At 36.8% G+C, this 27,228-nt stretch overlaps 1 long non-coding RNA gene across 2 annotated transcripts in view; it reads right to left on the bottom strand.

The window, feature by feature from the left end:
* Window positions 1–911: 911 nt before the first annotated feature.
* Window positions 912–27,228, bottom strand: part of LOC139134681 (uncharacterized) — a 37,938-nt gene continuing 11,621 nt past the window's right edge. The window contains exons 2-6 of one of the 2 annotated variants that reach the window (XR_011552835.1): window positions 26,663–26,800; window positions 13,834–13,934; window positions 13,466–13,547; window positions 8,151–8,420; window positions 912–7,368 (exon numbers count right to left, since the gene is read on the bottom strand). This is a non-coding gene — a long non-coding RNA (uncharacterized lncRNA). The remainder of the gene's footprint in view (window positions 7,369–8,150; window positions 8,421–13,465; window positions 13,548–13,833; window positions 13,935–26,662; window positions 26,801–27,228) is intronic. The other variant, XR_011552836.1, reaches the window with a different exon arrangement.

The raw sequence follows: 27,228 nt of genomic DNA, 5'->3' as shown, positions 1-27,228 counted from the left end.
GTCGTCACTTTGATAGTTAAACTGCTTTAGTGTGTGCAATTATGCCCTTGCTTTGTTGGTTGAACCTGACGGGTGTTACATCCATATACAACACAACCTAGAAATGTTGAAAAATATGTGAAATTTTCTAGTCTAAAATGCGCTTGTCTTGAAAAGGGAGGTCATCGATGAAGATTAGGTATCAATTCACTTGTATCTAGTCTACTACCTTACAAGGGACTAGAAATCGAAGATTTGAACAATAAAATATTTTGACAAAAATTCACAGCACCAATCTGAAGATGCAAATCTTCAGATTCAAGTCACTTATTGCTGTATTGGGCCAAAGTTTCAATGATATATATAGTTGTGCAGTTTCACGAGTCCTTAAAATACTAATTGTGCCCTAAAATTATCAAACTTGGGTCATATTAGATCAAATTGAAAAAAACTAAGCAATTTTAAAACCAGTGCCAGTATACAGCGGTACATGGCTTTTTGAGTTTGATGGATGTACATATGTACATACAATCAAACTGCAACACAGGACATTGAAAGGCTGCCCACTACATCCAGGTGCTTTATCATAAAATTTGTTGGGACTGCTCCGAAGTGGCCATTATAGACGAGAGGCTGTGCTGCATGAATGGCTCTTAACACAGATTTGACTGTATATACATGCAATTTCTAGGTTGTAAGAATAGCTTCCATTAACAAGGCATTACACCAGAAGTTTTACGTACCAACAGTATGTCAGTACTATAGTTTTATCAGAATCAGTAACATTATCTAAACCTTTTGTGACATTTTCTATCCATGCTTTAACACAGACAGAAATTTGTCAGATGATCAAAATATGTTTGATGACTTTAGTTAGTTGTAGTTCAGTTGCATTGTTAACTGAATCAAAACAGAAAGGAGAACAACATTGATTGCATTTTATGAAATAGCTTTAATGACATGCTTAATTGCCATCAATGAAACAAGGAACATTACAATCAACATCGCTATACATATGGAAGCGAATGCAACAATGTCAAATACCAGTAGTAAAGCTATATTATCTTTCCTCAGATAATAAGTCATTGACAATGACACAGTCGCCACTTGTTAATGGGTACTTCAAGTACTCTGAGAGGAAAGAGTCATCTTCATTAATTAGGTCTGTGATTAAAAATACTGCGATACAGATGGGGCTTAATGGCCAAAAATAAGTTCCATGGTGGTGAAAACATAAAACACATGTAAGCCGCTATGCTAATTACAAAAGGTCATTAATATGAATCGATTGGTACTTAATCTACAGGATGCTGCCAAACATTTTTTGCATCCTATCCTAACACTGACAGATTATCACCGGTACCATATTTCATAAAGTTTGATGCAGTACTTTGGACATCCATGCTAAAAACAACAAGTCATCGTTGATGACATAGTACCCGCTTGTCCATTTTGTTATAATCTTTGATGTCTAGGTAGCTGTGGTCTAGGTAGCTGTGGAATGACATTGATGCAACGGTTTGCATCAGGCCTGTGACTTGCATAATAAAGTAATCTGAGGAATGTTCAATAAAATTGACCCATCTCTGCCGGTAATGACCATTGAAGGAACTTTTGATTACATCACACATAACGATGCCCTCACTGCCTCTAGTGTCATGATGGCACATACTATACACATGGTTTGGTGGAATTTTAGAAATGGTATGGGATCGGGTATGTTATTGTAATCAGCCATTTAGGATCATATAATGAAACAAATTAATGTGCACAAGAATGCAGCCATATCACGTTTAAACAAAATCAGTCCATCCAAGGACAGTGACCTATGTTTATGTTTCAAAGACATATAAAAATCACACCAAAATTGAAATCAAATGGCTGTCTATTGACCATATGGACCATAGCACAAAATTAGTAGACATGCATATGTATGCCATAGTACTTTATCTTTGTACCAAGTCTCAACAACATTGGATAAGGAATATTTGCATATGATTAAGCCTCAAAGACATAAAGAAATCCAAAAATGACCATCTGGCAGCTATATTGGGAAAAAATAGTGACAATATCACTGTTCGCTCCCATATAGTTATCAAAACAAGTCAACAATTGTATGAAACATGGAGATACATATAGACAGACTGACATACACAGACTGGCACAGAGTGATGACATTGACCCCAAGTGTGCCTTGGCCCATGGAGAGTGATAAAGATATAACAAACAGCTGAATTTAATGATAAAATAGTTAAGTATAGGCCTATACAGGCACTGAGGGTGAATATGTTACAGCAATTTGATTAGTTTCTTTTCCTTTTCTACTTCTGTGATAATCTTTAAGACAAATGTATTGACAAATATGTTATTTTTACAAGCACACAGCAACTGTTCTTGATTTTTCATTTACAATATTTGACATAGACTGAAATACATAACATGCAACCAAAGTTTACACTTTGCCCATACACCAGATACATGGAGAAATTTCAACATACAATCATCAACTCAGAAACCCTACAGGGATAAGTAAACATTGTTTTCTTCCAGAAAAGCTGGTGCATCCACATCTGGAACAACTCACAAACTTAACCAATTACACAAGGATGATGACACAAGAGATAAAGTTAAACTGTGGTGAACTTGACTATTCCTTTCAAATCCTTACCTAACTTGACATCTTAAACTAAAATACACTGCATGGTTAATTGCGTGCAAAAATACATCGGGGTGGACCATTTGACAAGGGACGGTGTCTGGAAGATCAATGAGGTACATTATCTTTTTTATCTGATCCATTGTACATTCTTTTTTCCCCACTCTTCCACCTTTTCTTTTTGTCAAACCTTCTCTGGCTGGATTTTTTATTGGCATTTGTTTGGAATTTTTTCAAAATCTGCCAGGATTTTTTTTACCACATTTCAACACCAAATACAGTTTACCATATCAAATGCTTACTTAATCACCACATTATATACTCTTAGTTCCAGTAGGTATAAAATTACCAAAAAAATCTTAAAAATACAAAATGAAAGATATCCCAGTAAAACTGACAGTTTCGCAAAGTTGCCCCAAAATTCAAACTTCTGGATTTCAACTTAATTTCAAAATATCTTATTAACAAAAACCCTAAGAACCGGTTTACTAAATATCAAAGCAATCAGACTGGTAAATTTTGAGTAACAAATTTTTTGACCAAAAATACAAAATTTCAGATTTCATCCTAATTTTAAATATATCTAACTAACATAAACTTTAGGAACCTGTACACTAGATATCAAAGCTACCAGATCAGAAGCTTTAGGAGAAAAAATTTTTGACCAAAAAAGGCAAAAATTGCCCCAAAAATAAAACAAAAATTGCCAGTTTCAACATACCTTCAACACATTATATTGAGATTAATCTTAGATACCTGTATACCAAATATCAAAGCTATCAAACTGATTCAGTAGTTTTTGGATAAAAAAAAAATTATCAAAACTTGGGAAAATTGCCCAAAATTACAAATATGACAATATCACTGAGTACAATTTGTACAAGCATGACTGAAGTCATCCTGAGGAACATGAATATTAAGTTTCATAGCAATCAGACGAGCGATTTCAGAGAACAAGATTTTTTGACTAAAAACGGAAAAAATACCCTAAAAATACAAACATGCAAATTTCATCCCAATTTTTGCACACATAATTCAGAATACCTAAAGAAATCTACATACCAAGTTTCAACCAAATCTGACCAATGCTTACTGAGTTTTAGCCATTTGCAGGATTTTTCCTTTTTTTCCCCTCATTTGCATATTTTTGGCACTGACATGTTCATTTGAACAAATTCACATCTCCACCCCTAGGTGCACCTGTACACCAAATACTAAGACAGTAGGTGCTACAGTTTAGGAGTTTTTGATGTGGACGGACATACATACATACATACATACATACATACATACATACATACGTACATACATACAGACGACATTTTTCCACCTTATAAGAATACCTCCCATTTGCATATATACATATGCATACATGGGAGCTAAAAATGACAATCTGGCCACCATATTGGAACATGTCACGAAGTAAATTGGCATGTATATGTATGCCATAGTGCATGATCTTTGTGCCAAGTTTGGACAAAATCAGTGTAATGACCTTTGAATTAAGCTTCAAAGACATGTAAAATTCCAACAAAATGGCAGTTCTGCAGCCATATTGGCTCCTATCGCAAGGTTAATTGATACATGCATATGTATGCCATAGTGCTTTGCCTTTGTGCCATGTTTGAACAAAATGGGTTCAAGGATGTTTGAGTTATGGTTCAAAGACATGAAAAAATCGCATCAAATGGCTGCCTCATGCCCATATTGGATCGTATCACAATATAATTCAACATGCATATGTTGGCCTTGGTGTTCTGTCTTTGTGCCAATTTTTAAGTTTGAACAGAATTGGTTGAAGGATGTTTGAGTTAATGGTTCAAAGACACAAAAAATCGCAAACAAAATGGCCGTCTCACGCCCATATTGGATCACATTGCAAATTAATTTGACATGCATATGTAGGCCATAGTGTTATGCCTTTGTGCCAAGCTTGAACAGAATCGGTTCAAGGATGTTTTGAGTTATGGTTCAAAGACATGAAAAAAACTCAAAAATATGGCCACCTTGCGTCCATATTGAATCATATTGCAAATTAAATCAATGTGCATCTGTAGGTCATAGTGCTATGCCTTTGTGCCAGGTTTGAACAAAATTGGTTCCGCAGTGTCTGAGAAACGGCTGAGGACGGACGGACGGACGGACGGGCGGACGGGACCCAATCTACAAGTCCCCGCCGGACCTCGTCCGCGGGGACTAAAAACCCATTATGTAAATGCAAACTAGCAATTAATCTATATAATAAATGATACTACTAAGTGTCATTGATTTGTATTTACAACACTATGAGATCAAAATCTCTACCAAGTGTCATCAAATTTAACGCAGTATCTGTTGATATACCGGTATCACTCTAATTAGGAAAGTTCATTACATATGCAATTACAAATTAACTAACTTGACACTGATAAATGTCTTTTTACTTAAAGTAATGTGAGCTTAACATCTGTACCAAGTTTCATGAAATTTAATGCAGTATTTCTTGACATATCAGACTAAGTACGAAAATTCAATAATTGACATGATACTGCTACATGCCGTTAAACAAAGCGATGTGCATATGTATGACATACGGTAGGTCAATGTCCTTGTGCCAACGTTGAATAATCGCAATCATACCAATCCATAATCCAATAACACTAGGTCAGAATTTGTAAGACAAGAGTTGTAAACATAGATACAAAACAGCACAGAACAGACAGTAAATAGACGGTACACAAACAAAGTCAAATTCATGAAAGAAAGATATATGGATCGACCTCTGGCCAAAGGACCAAGAAGTGATGTCAGGTGTTCGAAAATAGTAAGCGCATCCTGCCCCACATGTGAATGATACTGGTGGAAATATGTCTGAGTTATAGCTCCGTACATGACAAAATCATAACGAAATAGCCACAAGACAGCCATATTGCATAGGAGTATGAAACAAATTGACATGCATATTTATGACAAGGGTCACTGTTCTTGTACCAACTTTGAATAAAATCCAATGATAAATGTCTGAGTTATGATGAATAAAGTTGGTTGAGATGTGCCAGAGTTGTGGCTCCATACATGAAAATATGGTAACAAAATGGCCGCATGGCGTGCCATATTGGATCATATCGTGAAACATATTGACATGCATATGTATGATATAGGTCAATGTCCCCGTACCTATTTTGAATAAAATCGGTTGAGATGTGCCTGAGTTATGGCTCCGTACATGAAAAAATCGTAACAAAATGACCGCACGGCGGCCATATTGGATCTTATCACAAAACAAATCAATGTGGATATGCATGACATAGGTCAATGTCCTATTATCAACTTTGAATAGAATCGGTTGAGATTTGCCTGGGTTGTGGCTCTGTACATGAAAAAATTGTAACAACATGGCTGCACGGCCGCCATATTTGATCATATCATGAAACAAATTGACGTGCATATGCATGATACAGGTTAATGTCGCCGTACCAACTGTGAATAAAATCAGTTGAGATATACCAGAGTTATGGCGCCCTACATGAAAAAAAATCATAACAAATGGCTGCCATGCAGCCACATTGGATTGTATCACAAAATAAATCAATGTGGATATGCATGACATAGGTCAATGTCCTTGAACCAACATTGAATAAAATGAGTTGAAACATGCCGGATTTACGGCTCAATACATGAAAAAATTGTAAAAAAATAGCTGCCATGCTGCCATATTGGATCATATTCATGAAATAAATTGACATATTGCATATGTATTATATAGGTCAATGTCCTTTACCAACTTTAAATAAAATCGGTTGAGATGTGCCTGAGTTATGGCTCCGTACATGAAACAATCGTAACAAAATTGCTGCCATATTGGATCATATCACAAAACAAATCAACGTGCATATGTACGACATATGAAATAATCCTTGTACCAAGTTTGAATGAAATCAATCCAGGCATGTCTGAGATATCTGCGTTAACGGACGGACGCACAGACGAACAGACGCACGCACGCATGGACAGACAGACTGACATGACCAACCCTATAAGTCCACCCGGATGGTGTCCGTGGGGACTAAAAGTTAGAAAGTTAGAGATGCATAAAAAATATAAAGAAGGTAACATCATAGGCTACAAATACTGCTCAATATTCTGTATTGTTTTTGGTAAAGTATTATCATCAACAGATGCAACACAGCAACTTGATTCAGATCATGAAATTACTGTACACCTGCATGTACAAATTGTTATTTACATTACGCAATCAATTTAAAAAAAAAACACGCCATTTTTAAGTTGCCGTGGGCCCATGCCAAAACACAAGGAATTAAGCTTTCGCCACCAGGGGCACTATTATTTTGACCGGAAGTGATCGAGGGTTTTTTTCCCACTTCAATCTGTACGAACAGCATGAGCACGTAAAACAGGCACTGGTACAGATGGATGGACCTGGCTTGGTTTCCTTCATGACGCTGGGAGAAAAATATGGTCAAAAGTTACAGCTACTGTGGCCTTTACTTTGATCTCATACATACTATGTCAATTTCGTTTTTTTCAATTGTTTGATTTTATTCCACACTTGACTTTTAATTTGTCTCCATTGCCTTCTCCGGAAAATTGGATACTTCTTTATACAGCAAAGAATTTCATCTCTACCAGGACATTTCAGTGCTTTTAAATTCACATCAAAATGGTCATGGCTTTTTTCTCTGCTGACGACCAATCTCTCAACTTTCTTTCAGGCGATTGTCTTTGATTTAGTTCTGTAGAAAAGAAAACATTTCATAAGTTTTAGGTGAAAAAATTCTTTATACAATCTCAACCCACTTGTGTCAAAAAGTCATGAGCATGCATTATTGAAAGAGTCTTGCAGTTCAATTTGCCTTCAAATAGGCATGCCAAAATCAGAGTTGCATGCAACATTTTGTGTTCAGTGATCTTCATGTACATGATATGTCAAAATTTACAATTATAGCAAAGTCTTAGTTACATTTTATTTTTTCAGTTTCCACAGCAGTAGGATACTGATGAAGTTCTGACACCAGCACATTTAAGTACTTGGCGTCATTTGACATCTACAAAATCCAACACTGGTGTGAAGCAAGTGAATTTAAGTTAATGTGATAAAAGAATGTATTTTAGACTCTGGAGGTTTGTCAGATTAGTACTATACAGTTAGAATGATGGGAAAACGTGAATGAGTCAAATGCAAGGCAGCCATAGAAACAAAGCCTGGTGCATAAAAAGGCCTAAGAATGCATGTAGTGTACAAAAATGTCTATATGGTTTACATGATTTAAATAGTGATTATGTTTGCATTTGCATTGAAATGATGAATTTGGTTTACTGTCAAATAGAACATTGCCTGTACTTCACGTTATAGATTAGACTTGTGTACATCTTACAAGAGCCATAATAAACTTCATCTACACACACAGATAAACTTCTTAGTGAAATGCTTCATTTCAATTCATCACTAGGTCATTTAACACCAAAACACAGTGTGATGTTTGCGACAGTCTACAGTATGTGATTTCATACTCACTCTGTGGTTGCTCTGTTTAATTGTCATCATATTCATCATTGTCTGTCACTACAGAACTAGTTAGACTGGTGGACATGATGCTAGATGTGGCATTTTCTGTCACTGCAGATGCTGATGTCGATGCCAAATGAGGTTGCATGGGTACAGCAGAGACCAGTGACTGTGTCAATAGAACCTACTCATTATCATGACCATCTTCTTTTTTCTCCTCGTTACCACCACCAACATCACCATCTTCATCATCTTTGGCATCACCATCATCAATCAACTCTATTACAGATACAATGAATAATTCCCCACCCGTTCAAGTCACTGATGTACAATGGTAGGTAGGGAAATACAAAGATCACAATATCAAGCACAATAAAATCAGGATTATTAGCTAAAGGATTAGGCAAGAGTAAATAATGTTTCGTTTCACACCCACAAGTGCAGAAGTATTTTCAGATTTAATGAAAGACAAAGTGTATTAGAAATGTCCAACCCTGTCTAACTTTTTCCAACCATAAAACTTTCTGTTACAAATTTGACGCTTTTGGTCAAATCAGAATATCATGAACTATAAAAGTGAAAAGGTAATCATGATTGTCTTTGTTTTTGGTTCTATAATAACACTTTATATAACACTTTATACACTTATACAAAGCCCATGCATTTAGCTTGCATTCACTGACTGTATATTGTCAACATCAAACTGATTAAAATCTGATAGAGTGGTTGGCTGTTCACTTCCTCGGTCATTGTCTATTTTTTGTTTTGTCTTCAGCAACCTCTTTATACCATTGTGCCATAGGTGATCACGTATAAATCTTGTGCTACGAAGAGCCCATCAGAGCTATGTTGCTAAATATGCAGCATTCCGATTGGTTTATAAATCCACTGTGCTAAGTAAGCAGTGTTCTGCTGATTGGTTTAGCAAACCACTGTGCTCCTGGGTGCTCCAAGTGGGTTGTGCTCGCAGTACAATAAAATACCCACAATTCTCTTTGATTTGTATCCTTGTAGGTTACTTTTTTAATAACTTTTTTAGTTCTGTATGCAAGCAATAATGTGCAAACATCAGAATAATTGATAAATAATATCAAGTAAAAGATCATTTAGAAATTTCAGTGAAAGTTTCCAAATAACCATTAAACAACCATTGAAGTCACGTTCTGTAGGTACTACAAATGCCATACTTTTAGGCAGTAAGCTATGATGAACTGAAGGGGTCATTCATTTGTCATTTCCATTGGAAAAAAATCAATATCCTTTTGTTTCAAAAAACAGGTGCAAGTACTAGTCTCCCTTCTTTCAATCACATTATTCTGTATGGCTGAAGACACAATCAGTGGAAAATTGTACAAAAATGCTATCTCCTCTCTCAATCTTGCATAATTTTCCAAATAATTTGAAATGAGAATTGAGAAGAATGGTGTCCTTAAAAGTACGTTTTCAGAATTTTTACAACTAAGTCTATGAATTTGTCTACACATGGGAGACACATGGTAGACTTCTCTGGGGAATCTCCGAGGATACAAATCATAATAAATTATGGAAATCTACAATAGTGTGTGTCTGGTGGCAGGGTTCAGATGTAGCGGCAATAAGCAAAGGTAAAGATCAACTTGCAGATCTCTATATCAAATTTTAATGAGATTGTTGTCATGCTGTCCTTAAATGTGCAGGCTGTGCTGACTCTAATTAAATACTAGGAGTATCAACATGCTTTAAATAGGGAATTCAGTATAACATGTTGAAGATAACAAAACAAAACAAAACAACACTGACTTCTACGGAACAGCAGCTGTATGTAACCTAATTTGACAAATTTGTGCATCAATCTGATTTCTTGTTCTAGTTCCTAAACCATGTCCACACAACAATTAGACTGAAAGTGACCCGGAACTTTTTTAAACTTGACACCTTTTGCATGTAAAAATGTGGAAATTACATGTTTTGCATGGTAAATCTGGCTTTTGTGAAATTTAGCGCAAAAAAAATTGATAAACCGTATAACAGTAGTTTCAATATATCAATGCGCCATTCGATGATGAAAGTCGTTCCATTTGTAACGGATGGAAATAAAGCATTTTGATGATCATTTGCCAATGAACGTTAATATTTTGAGTGAAACTGTGTAAGAGAGGCATGTAATAAAAATATTGTAGCCAAAACAAGGGACTATGTACCCTCGGGGCAGGTCCTTTTGCCCTCCTTACGTCGGGCAAATGGTCACATACCCTCGGGCACATAGTCCGATGTTTGGGATATGGTATCCCATGGTAACCTGGACCTCACCTTGAAATATCAGAGCAAAAAAGGATGAGAAGGGGTGATGCAAGACCAGACAAGTGGTGCATGGTCTGATTTGAAACATCAGAACACATAAATTACTTTGAAATGAAAGCTGCTCTTTTTACATTGAAAGCTTTCTGTACTAACATGAAAAATGTACACATCTGACTGCTCATTACAACACCACAGCAGTGTGATATATAATTATATTACCATGCCTGGCTGTCGCATTTTGATTGGTCGAGCTGAACCACGTGACTGAGGACAAATACACAGTAATGGTCTGTTTACACGGCAGTGAATATGAATAATAAGAACAACTCAAAGTAACGTAACTTTACAGCTCAAACGTAAATCATAATCAATCACAAAATAAAATGAAGGACTTGTTGGCCAAGTTGTGATACTTTTTTCTGATTTGCCAATTTTTTACATTGCGCGTGACGTTTTGTAGCGTATTGCTCAGTTTCTGGGGCCCAGTTGTCATTCGCTCCGGAAATTTTCGCAAATTTTGGCGGTTTTCCTCGGTTCGTTGATAATATAATGGAAATAACAGACTCCGCTCTGACCATTAACGTTTATTTATGGGTGTGGGCTCAAGGAAAGCCAAATTAACGGGCTTGGCAAGCCTCGCCCGTTAATTTTTGGCTTTCCTCTCGCCCTTGCCCATAAATAAACGTTAATGGTCAGCGCGTCGTCCATTATTTCTACATTATATTACCATGCCCTGCCCGTCGCATTTTGATTGGTCGAGTTGAACCATGTGACTGACCACAAATACACAGTAATGGTTTGTTTACATGCCCGTAAATATGAATAATAAGATTAACAACTCAAAGTATTGTAACCTTACAGCTCAAACGTAAATCATAATCAATCACAAAATAAAATGGAGCACTTGTAGGTCTAGTTGAGATACTTTTTCCTGAAAACATCTCCGGATTTGCCAATTTTTTACAGCGCGTGTGACAGTGCGTTGCGTATTGCTCATTTTCTGGGCCCAGTTGTCGTTAGCTCCTGAAATTTTCAGAAATTTTGACGGTTTTCTTGGGTTCGCTGATAATATAATGGAAATAACAGACTCAGCTCTGACCATTAACGTTTATTTGTGGGCGCGGGCTGAAGAAAGCCAAATTAACAGGCTTGGCAAGCCTGGCCCGTTAATTTTTGGCTTTCCTCTCGCCCTTGCCCACAAATAAACGTTAATGGTCAGCGCATCGCCCGTTATTTCTATAACAACATGGGAGACAGGAAATCCTAGCTGCAAAATAATTTTCAGAGAAATTTGAAATTGGGCAATAACACATAATATTTGACTTAGTGCAGCACACATACCAGTACCCAGTGTTCAGAACACAGAGGCAGACTACCACTTCAGACAACACAACAGCGACACTGGGCAGATATGCTAACAAACAAGTTGTAAAGGACATTGCTTGTTAATTTGGTACACTACAGAAATTGACCTCTTTGCCTCAAGGCTCAACCATTACGTCAGCATGACAAACATGTATCATGGCACCCTGACCTGTATGCCATTGCTGTAGATGCATTTAGTCTTGATTAATTGGTCTAAGTGGTACTTTTATGCATTTCCTCCTTTCAGTGTGCTCCATTAAGGACAGTTCAGAGTGAGTAGAATCCCGATAGTGCCATTCTGGGCAACCCAACCATGGTTTGCCACCTTGACAAAATGCCTGATTGCATGCATACCCAGTCCTCTTGCCAAAAGGAAACTCACTACTGACACTACCCCTGAACATATCAGTGAAACACCACCAACTGTCAAAGAAACTAAAACTGCTAGCATGCCTCTTATCAGGCAATATCCCTTAGAAGCAAAGGGCTATGAGAACCAGTTACAGAGGTCATCCTCCAGTCTTGTAGACCAGGACTAAAGGGTGATATAACTCGAACCTGGAATGATGGAGAAACTTAAGCAGTGAGAGGGAAATTAATATCCATACAAAACCTGTAGCAACAGCTTTGGCAATACTATACAGTAAGTCAGCTGGCTTGGTTCAGTGAAATCAATAGTGATGGTCAGCAATGTCATCATTCATTACATTGTCAGATAGTAGCCTAACATTTGGAAGTCACCCTTTAGTTACTCAATTTATGAAAGGGGTGTTCAACAAAACAACACATAAATAAAATTACAGTATGTGGGATGTCTCCATTGTACTTAAGACTGCTACAATATTGGTCTCTGTTAAGAAACTCTCCCTTTTAAAAATTGACATTAAAACTAGTAACTCTTATTGCACTACTGTCAGCTCAACAAGCTCAGACTACATACTTGATAGATATCAGGAACACTGTCAAAACAAAGAAGGGGAATGTCATAAAAATAGGAGACCTGGTGAAACAGTCACTCCTTATAGACAAATCAAACCATCAAGACTATCTGCTTACCCTCCAGACAGGAGACTTTGTTTATTAACTGTACCAGTACATAACTCATACTAAACCTTTGAGAGATTAATGTTCTGTGTTCTTTTATATATATACACAAAAGTGGGTGAATTTGTCCAATCATTAGTTCATGGATACACTCTAAACATTTCGAGTGACACTTGCTGAGATAGCAGTGAATCAGAATTTGAAACTTACCTGGAAGTTGAAGTTTGACTAGAATTCTGCTAAGCTGCTGTCGTAGCTATGGTGTCACTCATATATCAACCACCCAATTCTATGCTCCCCTGCATTGCTGCATTGTGGGTAATATTTGATATCTCATGATCACCCACCCATAAATTTGATACACAATGTATTAAACAGCCAATGAGAACTCAATGCTGGGTAATATCTTGCAATCTCGAGTGACACCTCAGGTACGACAGCAGTTCAGCAGAATTCTAGTAAAACTTCAACTTCCAGGTAAGTTTCCCTTAACTTTTGAATTTGGTGGCATATTTTCTAGAGTTATCAGCCATTTATTGAAAGTGGAAGAAAACTCATAAAAATTGTACAAAATTATGCATTAATTGCCGAATATGGCATCCAGCCTAAGGAGCAACTGCATTATCTGTACTTACCATGCAACATACTGCATATACCTTCCATACCACGGAATAAGGAAATAGCATCTTTCTGTTCTGCTGCCTTGTCTTCTGTGGTCTAAACACACAATGGAAAGTAATTTATTCAGAAATAAATAAGAGTATTTACCATGAAATGGATTGCACTTGCATAGACACATCAATTCTGCAATACTTATCATTTTGTTTACATGTAGCTCTGATTAATGACAGTACCACAATAAAAATTGTGAAGCATGGTAAAAGTCACAAATATACATCACATATTTTTATTATTTCACATCCAGGGTAATGGCCAAATATTGCTAATTTGATATACTTTAGCCTGTAGAAATGTAAGTGATTTGTTACAAAAGCAAACTTACATTTTCACATTTTTCTTCAGGTTCATTATCTTCAATGTCAAACCCACATGTTCCCTCTGAGGCCGATACTCTTTCTTTCTTTGAAGAAACATTTGTATGATCTGTAGATTCAAATGGAACAAAAGTTAATACATTATATCGTATGTCAACCATTACTTAGTTATAAACTTTATGCAGGTAAAGTTTTACTAAAGATAAACATTACAAGCTGCTCAATCGGGAAGTGACGTAATACACATAGCAGTGACCTTAATTTCAATTTTGTGTGAGCAAAAAATTTTGCTTAATTCATTATAATATATCGTAAGCAAATTCATAGCAGAAGTTTGCAGAATTTAATTGCACAGTTTGTGGCAAAACTCTGAGGTCTGCAGGGCTGAGGAGTTTTACTGAAAACTGTTCATTGAACAAGTCATTGACAATGACATAGTCCCCACTTGAAATAGGAGTATTAGTCTTGATGGGGGAGGGAAATGTAGTCATTAAGAAGTATCACTGGAGTGTATATGTTGAGATCTATGGCACATAGGTCTATGTCGTTGTTCCCAATTTGAAACACATGAGGCATGTCTAAGTTATGGTTCTAAATCAGGAAAAATGCTGCAATTATACGGTGTCGCTCAAATTTGATCAGAATTGGTACATACCAGTATGGGTACCAAAGATCAACAATAAATGTTGTTTCTATCTGTTCAGTGCAGGAAAATTCTACGTTGATGTTATGACAATGATTTCTGCACAGTACAACCAGAAAAACAACAAGAAATATTTAAACCAGAAAAAAAGAATGACAAAAGTAATTAAGGTCTGAAACTTTAGGTACTGGAGAACTTTAGCAACGTGCATAGCAGAAAGGCAGCTAGCCCCCCTTAGTTTGACCATAGACGGTCTTCCTCCCTCTACTGACGGTCTTCCTCCCCTCTAATGTCTATGGTTTGAGCAGGTCTGTTAATATGTAACAGTTCATAAACAATGACAGGAAGTGACTCAAGTCAGGGGAGTAAGCCTGTTTCAAGCCTGTTTCAGAATTTTGCTTTTTCTTACCTCATTTGCACATTTTTGACGCTGATGTGTTCATTTGAACAAATTCACATCTCAACCCCTACATCTACCTGTACACCAAATACTGAGACAGTAGCTTTGGCGGTATGGGAGCCTTTGTGTGTGACGGACATACATCCGCACATACCCACAAATATACAGACACAGACGCCACTTAGACTCATCATATAAGCTCTTTTTGGTATTTATATATAAAACCAAATATGAGCTAAAAAAGATCAGACCTATAGCTGTATTGGCCAGCCAAGAAATACATATGTGCATAATAAATGAGGTACAAGATGTGACATCTTAAGGTCTAATATCCTATCAAAATTGAAGGGTATAGAACTTGTGGTTACTGAGTTAGGCATATATATTTATAATCAAGGTCAAAGGTCATTGAGGTCACGCGACATTTTGAAAAAAAAATTGTATTGTGAATTAATCCCTATATGCCAAAAACCAAACCTCTAGCTCGATTCCCTTGCCCAGAATTAGATATGTGCATAATGAATGAGGTAAAGGGTGTGTTGTCATAAGGTCTGCCATCCTACTAAATATAGAGGACATAGCACTTGTAGTTACTTATTTCTTGACATAAACGTATATTTTAGCTAAAAGGTCATGGAGGTCACACGACATTTTGTAAAAAAAATTCTATACTATAGTTATCCCTATATACCAAAACTCAGACATACAGCTCTATTGGCTTGCTCAAATTAGATATGCACATAATAAATCAGGTACAGTATGTTGCATCATAGGTTCTCCCATAATACCGAATATGAAGGGTGTAGCACTTGTGGTTACTGAGTTATGGACAAATATGTATATTTGAGGTCAAAGGTCATCGAGATCATGTGATATCTTGTCAAAAAATTGTATTGCTAAGTTATCCCTATATACCAAAAACCAGACCTCTAGCTCTATGGGCTTGCTCAAAATTAGATATGTGCATAATTAATGAGGTACAATATGTGGCGTCATAAGGTGTCCCATCATACCATATATGAAGGGTGTAGCACTTGTGGTTACTGAGTTATGGACAAATATGTATATTTGAGGTCAAAGGTCATAGAGGTCTGTGACATATTGTCAAAATGTCTAAAATGTCCACGTGAACGGATGGACGAACGGACAGACATGACCCAATCTATAAGCCCCCTGGACTTCATCCTTGGGGACTAAAAACTGTGTCACTGCATCCTTTTTGCAATATGAATACGATGAGAAACTAAATTTTTATTTTTCTTGGCCTTATACATGGGAGTCTATGGAGAACTGACTTATACATGGGAGTCTATGGAGAACTGCCTTATACATGGAAGTCTATGGAGAACTGCCTTATATATGGGAGTCTATGGAGGTGTTAACTAAAAAGTCCTCTAAGACGGCCAAATTTGATCGCATTGTGAAACAAAACAACGTGCATCTGTATGGGGTAGGGTACTATCCTTGTGCAAAGTTTGAAAGAAATTGACCAGGGCATGTCTGAGATATCTGCGTGAACGGATGCACGCACGGACGCACAGACAGACGGACAGACATGACCTAATCTATAAGTCCTCCCGGATGACTAAAAATCACTGCTCTGCATATGACATCACTTCTGCATTTTGTAGCTTGTCATATTCTAAATTAATCTCTGATGAGAGTTTGGCAGAAATACCCTTGTGGTCTAACAATCAGAGAGAAGCTTTCTTAATCTCAGGTACCCGGTTTGTACTCCAGTGAAAGTTACATACACTTTTTCTTTCCAGTTTGAATGGGAGAACAGTTGAATAGAACAGATCCAGGTGCAAGGTCAAAGTCCAACCACAAAAAGTGTATTTTTAGTCCCCACGGACACCGTCCGGGGGGACTTATAGGTTTGGTCATGTCCGTGCGTGTGTGCGTCCGTGCGTGCGTGCGTGCGTGTGTGCGTCCGTCCGTTCACGCAGATATCTCAGAGATGCAAGAAGCGATTTCATTCAAACTTGGTACAAGGATTACTTCATATGTCATACAGATGCACATCAATTTGTTTTGTGATACGATCCAATATGGCCGCCAGGCGGCCATTTTATTACGATTTTTTCATGTACAGAGCCATAACTCAGACATGTTTCAACCGATTTTATTCAAAGTTGGTACAAGGACATTGACCAATGTCATAGATATGCACGTCATTTTGTTTTGTGATACGATCCAATATGGCCGCCAGGCGGCCATTTTATTACGATTTTTTCATGTACAGAGCCATAACTCAGACATGTTTCAACCGATTTTATTCAAAGTTGGTACAAGGACATTGACCAATGTCATAGATATGCACATCAATTTGTTTTGCGATACGATCCAATATGGCCGCCAGGCGGCCATTTTATTACGATTTTTTCATGTACAGAGCCATAACTCAGACATGTTGCAACCGATTTTATCAAGCATTGGTACAAGGACATTGACCAATGTCATAGATATGCATGTTGATTTGTTTTGTGATACGATCCAATATGGTCGCCAGGCGGCCATTTTATTACAATATTTTCATATACAGTGCCATAACTCAGACATGTTTTAACCGATTTTATTCAAAGTTGGTACAAGGACATTGACCAATGTCATAGATATGCATGTCAATTTGTTTTGTGATACGATCCAATATGGCTGCTTAGTGGCCATTTTGTTACGATTTTTTCATATGCAGAGGCATAACTCAGGCATATCTTAACCGATTTTATTCAAAGTTGGTACAAGGACATTGACCTATGTCTTACATATGTACGTCGATTTGTTATGTGATACGATCCAATATGGCCGCTAGATAGGCAGCCATTGTATTACGATGTTTTCATGTACAGAGCAATAACTCAGACATGTTTCAACGGATTTTATTCAAAGTTGGTACAAGGAGATTAACTAATGTCATACATATGCATGTCAATGTGTTATGTGATACGATCCAATATGGCTGCCTTGCAGCCATTTTGTTACGATTTTTTCATGTCAAGGGCCATAATACTCTAAGGCATATCTTAACCGATTTTATTCAAAGTTGGTACAAGGACATTAACCTATGTCATACATATGTATGTCAATTTGTTTCTTGATATGATCCAATATGGCTGCATGGCAGCCATTTTGTTACAATTTTTTCGTGTCCTTAGCCAAAACTTGGGCATGTCTCAACTAATTTTATTCACAGATTTTATTCAAACTTAGTACAAGGACATTGACCTATGTCATACATATGCACATTGATTTGTTTTATGATACAATCCAATATGGCCGCCGTGTGGCCATTTTTTTCCGATTTTTTCATGTCCGGAACCATAACTCAGACATGTATCAAGCAAATTTATTCAAAGTTGGTACAAGGACATTGACTTATTTATACATATGTATGTCGATTGGTTTCACGAGATGGTCCTATGTGGCCACATGGTAGCAATTTTGTTATGGTTGTTTCATGTCGAGAGCCATAACTCTGGCAATTAAAGCGCAGTGGTCGTCGCGCTGCGCATCCTCCTGAGGGGTCCCCCCTCTGTTGTAAACAAATCCAAGAACGCCGCACATGTTACGGGTTGATTGTAAGTTTGCGATATTGCCGCTTGTTAAAATGGCGGCTGATCTGTCACAAGCATACCAACTAACCAAATGTAACACGCAATAAAAGGTCAATTAATCTAAGTTAAATATCTGCTGAATATTGAACAATAATTGCACGCTGGATTGAGATCACATTTGCTCATGATTTTCTTGAATCAGTTGAATGGGGCTCGGCTACTGTTACCGCTCGAGCCATAGAGCTAGACGTACGCATGTACGCATGTATACGCCAACAGACTATCAACGACCGGGCTCTAGTTTTCGACATCGCTAGCAAGGACGAGAGCTTTCATTTCAAGAGGCCCGACAGGTGTACAACAAGTTGTACAAAGACAACAACTCAAACTACAGAAATCTACAGCTCGCAGAGCAATGCCCGCTGCAGCAAGAAGCATCTCTGCATCTGTTCCGTTCCGTGGTCTGTATGAACGTCCGTGTCAAACCGGGTATATGGCGCGCTACACTCGGCTGTGGAGAATCCAACTCAACTACAACAAAGTTTACCCCGTTTTGGGGTGCAAACGAGAATTCTGAGTACAGGTATCAAGTCAAGCGAAGGACCTTTCATAGGTCTTCTTGTTATGTGGGGGTTATCTCACTTGAAAGAGGATTCAGACCTACCCGGCAATCAGGAGGTACAACAACGAAGTTTGCCCAGCACCGGTAGGCCTACACCAGCTAGCGGTTGGATCACTGCCATGACCGTGCACAGGCCCGGGGCACAGGATCTCTCGATACGTCTATGCACGGTGTAGCCGTGCAATTTTCGTGCCAAATGCCGCGAAAACCCGCTTGTTTTGTCTATTGTTTCCTGACATTTACTATTTCTTACCACGTAATACTAGGAGAAGTAAGACATGGTGATCAACAGTTGGTTGTGGGCCAAGTCGTCGCGGGCCGGCCAGTACGTTGTGGGACCGGATTCTCTATATCCGTGTACGTCAACGCGGTGACCGTCTCCCAACAACATCTCCCGTGTCCTGCTCAGGCTAGCCGATCATGGTCTTGAGTGTAATTTTTGTGTTAGGCATTGTGCTTGTTGCTGGTCTACATATATAGGCAATGTTGATCATTTTAGTTATGTATTTTCACTGTACTGTACATAGCATTGTGTATAACCAGCGTGATCGCGCGCGATCAAAGCTTTTTGTTCACTGTGTCTGCGTACAGTGAACTCAGCGACATAATGTGCTGAGTGTAGTGTCCCAAATGTTCGTAGCTCTACACGAGTTTATACCACTGAAGTTCGTTTCCGATCTTATTATTTTACTATTGCATGATGTTGAGTCTTACAAAGGCCTTAACAAAGTGGGGGACTGCTCCCATCTCACTCCTATTGAAGTTGAGAAGACTTATGTTTACAAAAATTTATGTTTATCAACAAAAAACCACGCAAGCGCGGCGCGACGACCACTGCGCTTTAAGTCTCAACTGATCTTATTCAAAGTTGGTACATGTACATTGACTTACGTCATACATATACATGTTGATTTTTTAAACAGTAAAATCAAATATCGCTGCATGGCGGTGATTTTGTTACAATTTTCAGATGTACAGAGCTATAATTCAGACATATTTCCACCAGTATCATTCAAAGTTGGTACAAGGACATTGACCTATTTCATACATATGCTCGTCAATTTGTTTCACGTCATGTAGCAGCAACATGTCAATTATTGAATTTTCGTAAGTAGGCTTATATGTCAAGAAATACGTACTGCATCAAATTCATGAAACTTTATACTGATGTTAAGGTCACATTGCTTTAACATTGAACATTGAACTCAGTGTCATTTTAATTAATTTGTAATTGCATAAGTAATGAACTTTCCTAATTAGGATGATATAGCCACAAATTAATACAGCGTCAAATGTGATGAAACTTGATACAGATGTTGATCTCATAGTGTTGTAAATACTGCATCAAACTTTATGAAATATGGTACCAGTGATAATCTGTCAAGTGATAGAATTGTATGCAAAAATGTTTTGCAACATCCTGTTGATTAATTCCTAGTTGACTCATTTTATGAACTTTAGGATGGTGGCCTACATTGGTTTTATGTTTTCATCACCATGGAACTCATTCTTGGCCATTGAGCGCCATCTGTATCAAAGTATTTTTATCACAGACCTAATTAATGAAGAGGACTCTATCCTCTCTGAGGACATGTAATCAAAGTACCCATTATTAACAAGTGGGGACTGTGTCATCAACGATGACTTGTTTACTAGTAAATCAGACAGTTTCAAACAATAGTACTTGTTAATTGGACAGTTTGTAATCAAAGAAAGATGAGGTTACATGAAACAAGAGAGAACAATGGGTACAAGATGGAGAATGATAAATGTAAATATTACATTCATCATCCAGACTGGCAAGTAAAAGTATTGAACAGAGACATTTCATAGTCTCCAATCATTATTGGGATATCTGCCTTAATAGGGCAGGGAATAAGATCTGCAGTGCATAAGTGGTAGCAGTGTACTGCGAATCCTGTGATTGTTTTCATGTCAAGGCATCAATTAATGAGAGTGACTGGATTGTATTATAAAATAAATCCATGTGCATATGTATGGCATATGTCTATGTCCTTGGACCAATTTTGAAAGAAATCAGTTGAGACATGTCTGGGTTAATGGCTCAACAATAAATATTGTTTCTATCTGTTCAGTGCAGGAAAATTCTACGTTGATGTTATGACAATGATTTCTGCACAGTACAACCAGAAAAACAACAAGAAGTATTTAAACCAGAAAAACAAGAATGACAAAAATGGACATGCTGCTACAGAGAATAGATGTTTTGATCAAAATAAGGCAAAAATTGTCCTAAAAACATGAATATTAAAATTTCAAAACATTTTTTGTAAACAGCTTCTAAGCTTGTCAAAAGATGATCTGCAACATTTCGAGAAATCTATCAGCAATATTAATCACTAGGCCATGCAATCTTATTTGCGCTAGTGATATGGATGTACATTGTATCCTCAGACAGCGTCAAACAAAAAAAACATTATAAATCTGAAAAATAATTAGCACAGCTTTTCTCATTTGGAAATTTTTTTTTTAGAAATTTACAATTGTGACCATCCCCTCCCAAGATCTAATGGTCCATCCCTTAGCTTGAGCAGGTCTGTTAATATGTAACAGTTCATAAACAATAACAGGAAATGACTCAAGGTCAGTGGAGTAGCCTGTTTCAGTCACTGGTCTGCCACTACTCCTGCATATTTACAGATTTCCCATTTTTCTTACCTCATTTGCACATTTTTGACACTGACGTGTTCATTTGAACAACATCACATCTCAACCCCTGTATCTACCTGTACACCTGTACTGAGATGGAGCTTAGGTCATACGGGAGCCTTTGCGTGTGCATACATCTGCACATACATACCCACATACATACCGGTACAGACAGACATATACACACGCCACCGACTCACCATATAAGCTCTTTTTGGTATTTATATACATACCAACTATGAGCTAAAAACAGAAAGACACATGCAACACATACACTAAATTAATTGATGAGGATGAAACTATTAAACATCACCTACACTGCTTTTATATGTTGAACATATCATTGTGAAATACCAATGTCTAATTGGTTTCTCGTTGCAACAAACTTAAGTGGAAGTATATGCCATGTTCACAGTAAGCACTTTTTGTTTCTGATAAAAATTTAAAAGCATTTGATGTATTTGTTTTAGATAAGATATTAGTTAATTGGTGTTAAATTTAGTTGGTTTTAAATTTTAGATGGTGTTAAATTAATAAACGTGACGACACACTTGCCATCCATCTATCAGTATGGCAACAAAATGGGTACTCCTAGACAGAACAACCAGGGTTCCTCTCACCATAATTTTTTTCACAATAATGTTTATTCTACCCGAGATCTTAGTGTCATATGGGAAGGCTTTGAATAGAATATATAGTTATGTAAACGTTTCACTTGAAAGTTTACATTGTTGTAGAGATAATCACAATGACTGAAAACTTCATTTGAACAATCTCACAGCTATAGTGCACATCCCATCTACACATCACTGCGGTAACTGCTCAAGTTTTCAGGCCTTTACTACTGACAGACAGATAGACAGACAGAAAAAAGTGGGACCAGATTGACTACACGCAGACCTTTTCCATCAATACGAATATCCTTCCGGGCATAAACACATAGCTTGGGAGCATAAAAATCTCATTTCTGTCATCTGAAATGAGATTTTTATGCTCACAAGCTATGTGTTATTCTGTCATCCCTAGTAACCTATACACCAAAATATGAAAGCTGTCTGGCTACAACTTTCACAAAACAAAACATTTTGCCCCAAAATTACCTCAAGAAATACAAATTTGCCTATTTCAGCACAATTTCAGCATTCCCGCAGAGGTCCTCCCTGTGCAAATGTCAAATATCACAGCTGTTTGAAGAAACGTTTTGAAGACTTTTTAATAAGATTTTTGTAACAAAAAATGAAAAAAATTGACTAAGAAATACAGTTTCATCTATTGTATCACAGTCTGAACAAATCTGAGTATACCAAGCTATCTGACTGGCAGGTATGAAGATTTTTTTACCAATTATGGAATTTCCCTTCTTGATCTAATTTAAATATTTTTCAGGAATACATATACATAAAAAGAAAAAAATCCAGCCATTTACGCATCATGCATCTACACTTAAAATATCAAGTCCATAGGTATTTTGGTCCTCAAAACATTAAATTGAGCAGACATCCTCACACACTGACATACATACATAATACATAAATACACACACACATACATACATACATACATACATACATACATACGTACATGTACATACATACATGTACATACACACATACCGGTACAGATGGACGCTTACCTATTCCAGAAGTCAATTATAACTAAAAAATTCAAAAATTATGCCACTCTTATGATGGGACCAATATTGTCTCAGTCAGTGTATATAATAAGTGTAGGGAGGCAGTCAATACAAGAAAATTATCATATCTTGAGAGATATGTTGTCATCACGTATGTTCTGCAGGTTCTCTGTTTCATGTGGTGAAACTGTTTGTAAGGCTCATCTTTGACCTCTGAAACTTAATTATACCCATACAGAGATAACCCTTTTCCTGCCAAGTCCATATTTCACCATCAGTTCAAGATGGTTAAAATTAATGAAACAGAACATATTCCATATGGTGTATTTTAACATAATACTGAACATTTGAAGGCTGTTGAAAACATAAATACTGTAAACTTGATTTTTGTAGACTGAAGATGCTATAACAGACCAAGCCAAGTGGGTGAAAATATGTCATGTTTTGGCTCAATACTGCTTTTTACTGACTTGGCTGATGCGGAAGTGATACTGTCTGGCAGGAAAAGGCTTCCACTCTTGGATCACTGTATGCAACCTAAGTGCCAAAAAAAGAGCAATTTTCCAAACTTCTCCCAACCAGCTTTAATCGATATGATAGCAAAGACACCTCTTCCTACAATGAAATGAAAATAGCAAACAGTATTTCTCGAGTGCTCTACTGTAACAAAGTTACTATCATGGTGTTGCTTTGTACTACATATGACCTAGTTTACATTAAGAAGTATTGCGCAATATATAGTTCATACTGGTCTGCATAACTATTGAAATCTTTGCAGATCAAAATATGCCTGATGTCTAATCAATTCATAAATTAAGAATCTAAGAATTAATCTCAGAAGTTATGGTAGGTAAATGAGACTTTTTTCAGTATTATTTTTCTTTGTATCAAAGTACAGTTTCAATTTCAAATCCATGAAGCATGGTGAAATGCTCAATGTTCAGCTTATCAACACAGCCTACATAGTCAGCATTGTTGTTGTTGAAAATTGAATTCAAGGCTTGACAGAAGTTATTTGTAAACAATAGCAATGATCATTACACATCCATAGGCTGTGTTGACAAGTAGAATACTTGACACTTCATCATTCCATAGGGATTTGAACACTGAAATGATTGGCTAAATGTAGAAAGGAATCTTGGACAGTGATTTTTTGTCAGATTTTTTTTTTCTTATAATTGGATTTCTCATAAAGACTGCTAACTTAAGAAATTTTATAAGAATTTAACATTTTTAAAATGAATATTGGTACTTCTTATACATCTGCCAGTGAGAAAAACAGAAATTTGCTGTCACTGAACACATGTTAGGGCCAGCATCGTTGCTAACACTTTTCCGGCAGGTTCGAGGTATCCCAACTAGCATGTTTCTGTATAGCCTCTGCACATTCACCTGGTCAGTTTCAAGGGACCCGCCAACCGCCATTTCTGTCTACTGCACTAAGCATTGTAAAATACCTGCAGAATCACACTATAATTTTCATTTTCAACTAAAATCATTTAATGAAATAAGAGGGAATATACCTAGTGATAATATTCTTGAAAATCCTTTAAGATTCAATGAATACACATGGGTTGAATTTCGGTCGATCTTATTAACCTATCATCTGGCAGAGGTACAAAATAGTGGTATGCTACAGTCAAACTAATATGCCTTGCTGCCTTAAACCTTCTTTGTACATCACACCATTTGCAAAACTGAGCACACAAACGTACAAATTCTATGCCTTCACTTTGTAGCATAAACCAGTTTACACAAAGACACTAACACAATGTCAACCAGTTAATGTCTTCACTTTGCTATGTAAACCAGTTTTCTAAAGAACACCAGCTGTGTTATCATTGAAACCTTCACTTTGCTATGAAAACCAGTTTACTTACAACAAACTGAGCGCATGTTTTAATGCCTTCACTTTGTAGCATAAACCAGTTCACATGACACATCACAGGAGACAGGTCAGTTCCTAGGGTGGAGTGGGATGGGGTTGGGTTCTTCACGAAACTATTTATTTTATTCTATTTTATTTCATATTTTTTATTTATTTTATAAGTGATATTTCAAATACAGATTTTGACTCAAAACTGACTGCTTTCTTTATTATCTACCGGTCCCCATTTCTTTCAATTGCTCTACAAACTGGCTACTCACTGGCCTTTAACCTTTTGAGTGCCAAAGTCAATTTTTATCACCCTTATAAAATATACCTACCAAGTCAATTTTTGTTACATTTTTGCAAAAATTTTGATAATAAAATTGTTGCCAATGTAATGTTGAGTTCATTTGCTCCAAAATTATCATGAAAATTACAGAAAAGTTCATCAAAACTTGTAAAATGTTGCACTAAAATTTTGGTGGAAAAAAATACAGCACTCACAGGGTTAATATTGATCAAGTCAACACCACTGTCAGTTGAAATAGATAAAACAATTAACGAATAAAATAGAAGAAAATAAACAGATGCATAAAGAACCTCACCATCCCCAAGGACTGACCCTTCCCACTGTTTACATCTGCCATCACAAATCATCCTCTTCCTGCATGTGGGGTGCTTGCAGGTAGAGTTCCATTCTGTACACCCTATGTTACTTTGTCTATTCATAAATCTGTAATGATGTATTTGATTTGTAGATCATGATGTCATACTTATCAGCAGAGTGATATATCATGATTTACATATTCAAATACCACACATGTACAAGTGAATCTCACTCATCCAATAAGACCCTCCTTATGTATAAGTTCAACCCCCTCTCCCTCCCCTGAATTATTTGATTGATTTCTGGAATGATTTAATTTATTGTTGTATAAATTATATCCGGGCAAGTGTACTGTAGGAATGGAATATTACATTTGAAACAAAATTTACTGTTTGACCCTTTTCCTTATCACCTTTGTTAAAATTTTAAATACAACCTAAAGACAAGTTTAGTGATGTTATCCACCTCTATTTTTGTGACTGAACTATTCTATCTAACAGGGCAGTCAAAATTGTGTAGGTGTTGTTTGAAATGGAACAATTCTTGCTTGAATAATTTACATAATTTGCTTTAAGTGAGTGTAAATGTTTCTATTTTTGGGGTATATCTGTTTATAAGCCCCCCCCCTATCATTTTTACGTACTACAATAGAATCACCTTCATCAATGAATGATGTACAATAATGTACTGACTTGTCAGTTATACTGTGAAATTTATTACATTACCTTTTTCACGGTTGATTTCACCATGTGAATTACAAGATACAATGAAAGAAACACGTACACCACAGACCCTGTGGATAACCTGTATTTAGGGGACTTAATACACCAGTACAAACCTTTAGTTTCTGTTTGCTTCACACAAAACCATCCAGATCGATCGATTTTTTCCTAATAAAAGATCTTGCAACTTGTTCAGCAGTCTCTTTTTTATTGCCTGCTTGACTTCTCAGGTTGGATCTGTAAGCTGACATTGTCTGGAATAGTGATAAAAAAATAATGATATCATGTAATACTATTTTTGCGCATTGTGTTTTCACTCAATATGTGACTGTATTTCATCAAAATCTCAAATTTAGCAAGGACAAGTCACCAAAGATGACGCAGTCGCCACTTGTTAATTTGTGTTTTGAAATACATGGAGATCAGAGAAAGTGTGAAACAAATGAGTGGTAGTGCAGTGCTATTTGATATTAGCAATAATGTGCTGCTATATTATTGATTTCATCAGGCATTTTACAAATACTGACAAATGATTGCTTTATTTTTCTTTTTGCCAAAGTAATGGCTCTCAACATGAAAAAAAAACACTGCTAAGCTGTCATATTGACCTTTTGGATCCTACTGCAGAACAAATTTATGTGAATGACCGTGCAGCAAAGTCAGTTTACCAGACAATGAAAAC

Source organism: Ptychodera flava, chromosome 6 (assembly GCF_041260155.1).
Source record: "Ptychodera flava strain L36383 chromosome 6, AS_Pfla_20210202, whole genome shotgun sequence".
NCBI classification, from domain to species: domain Eukaryota; kingdom Metazoa; phylum Hemichordata; class Enteropneusta; family Ptychoderidae; genus Ptychodera; species Ptychodera flava.
The sequence above is the reverse complement of the archived record's forward strand: the minus strand, read 5'-3'. Positions and strand labels throughout refer to the sequence as shown.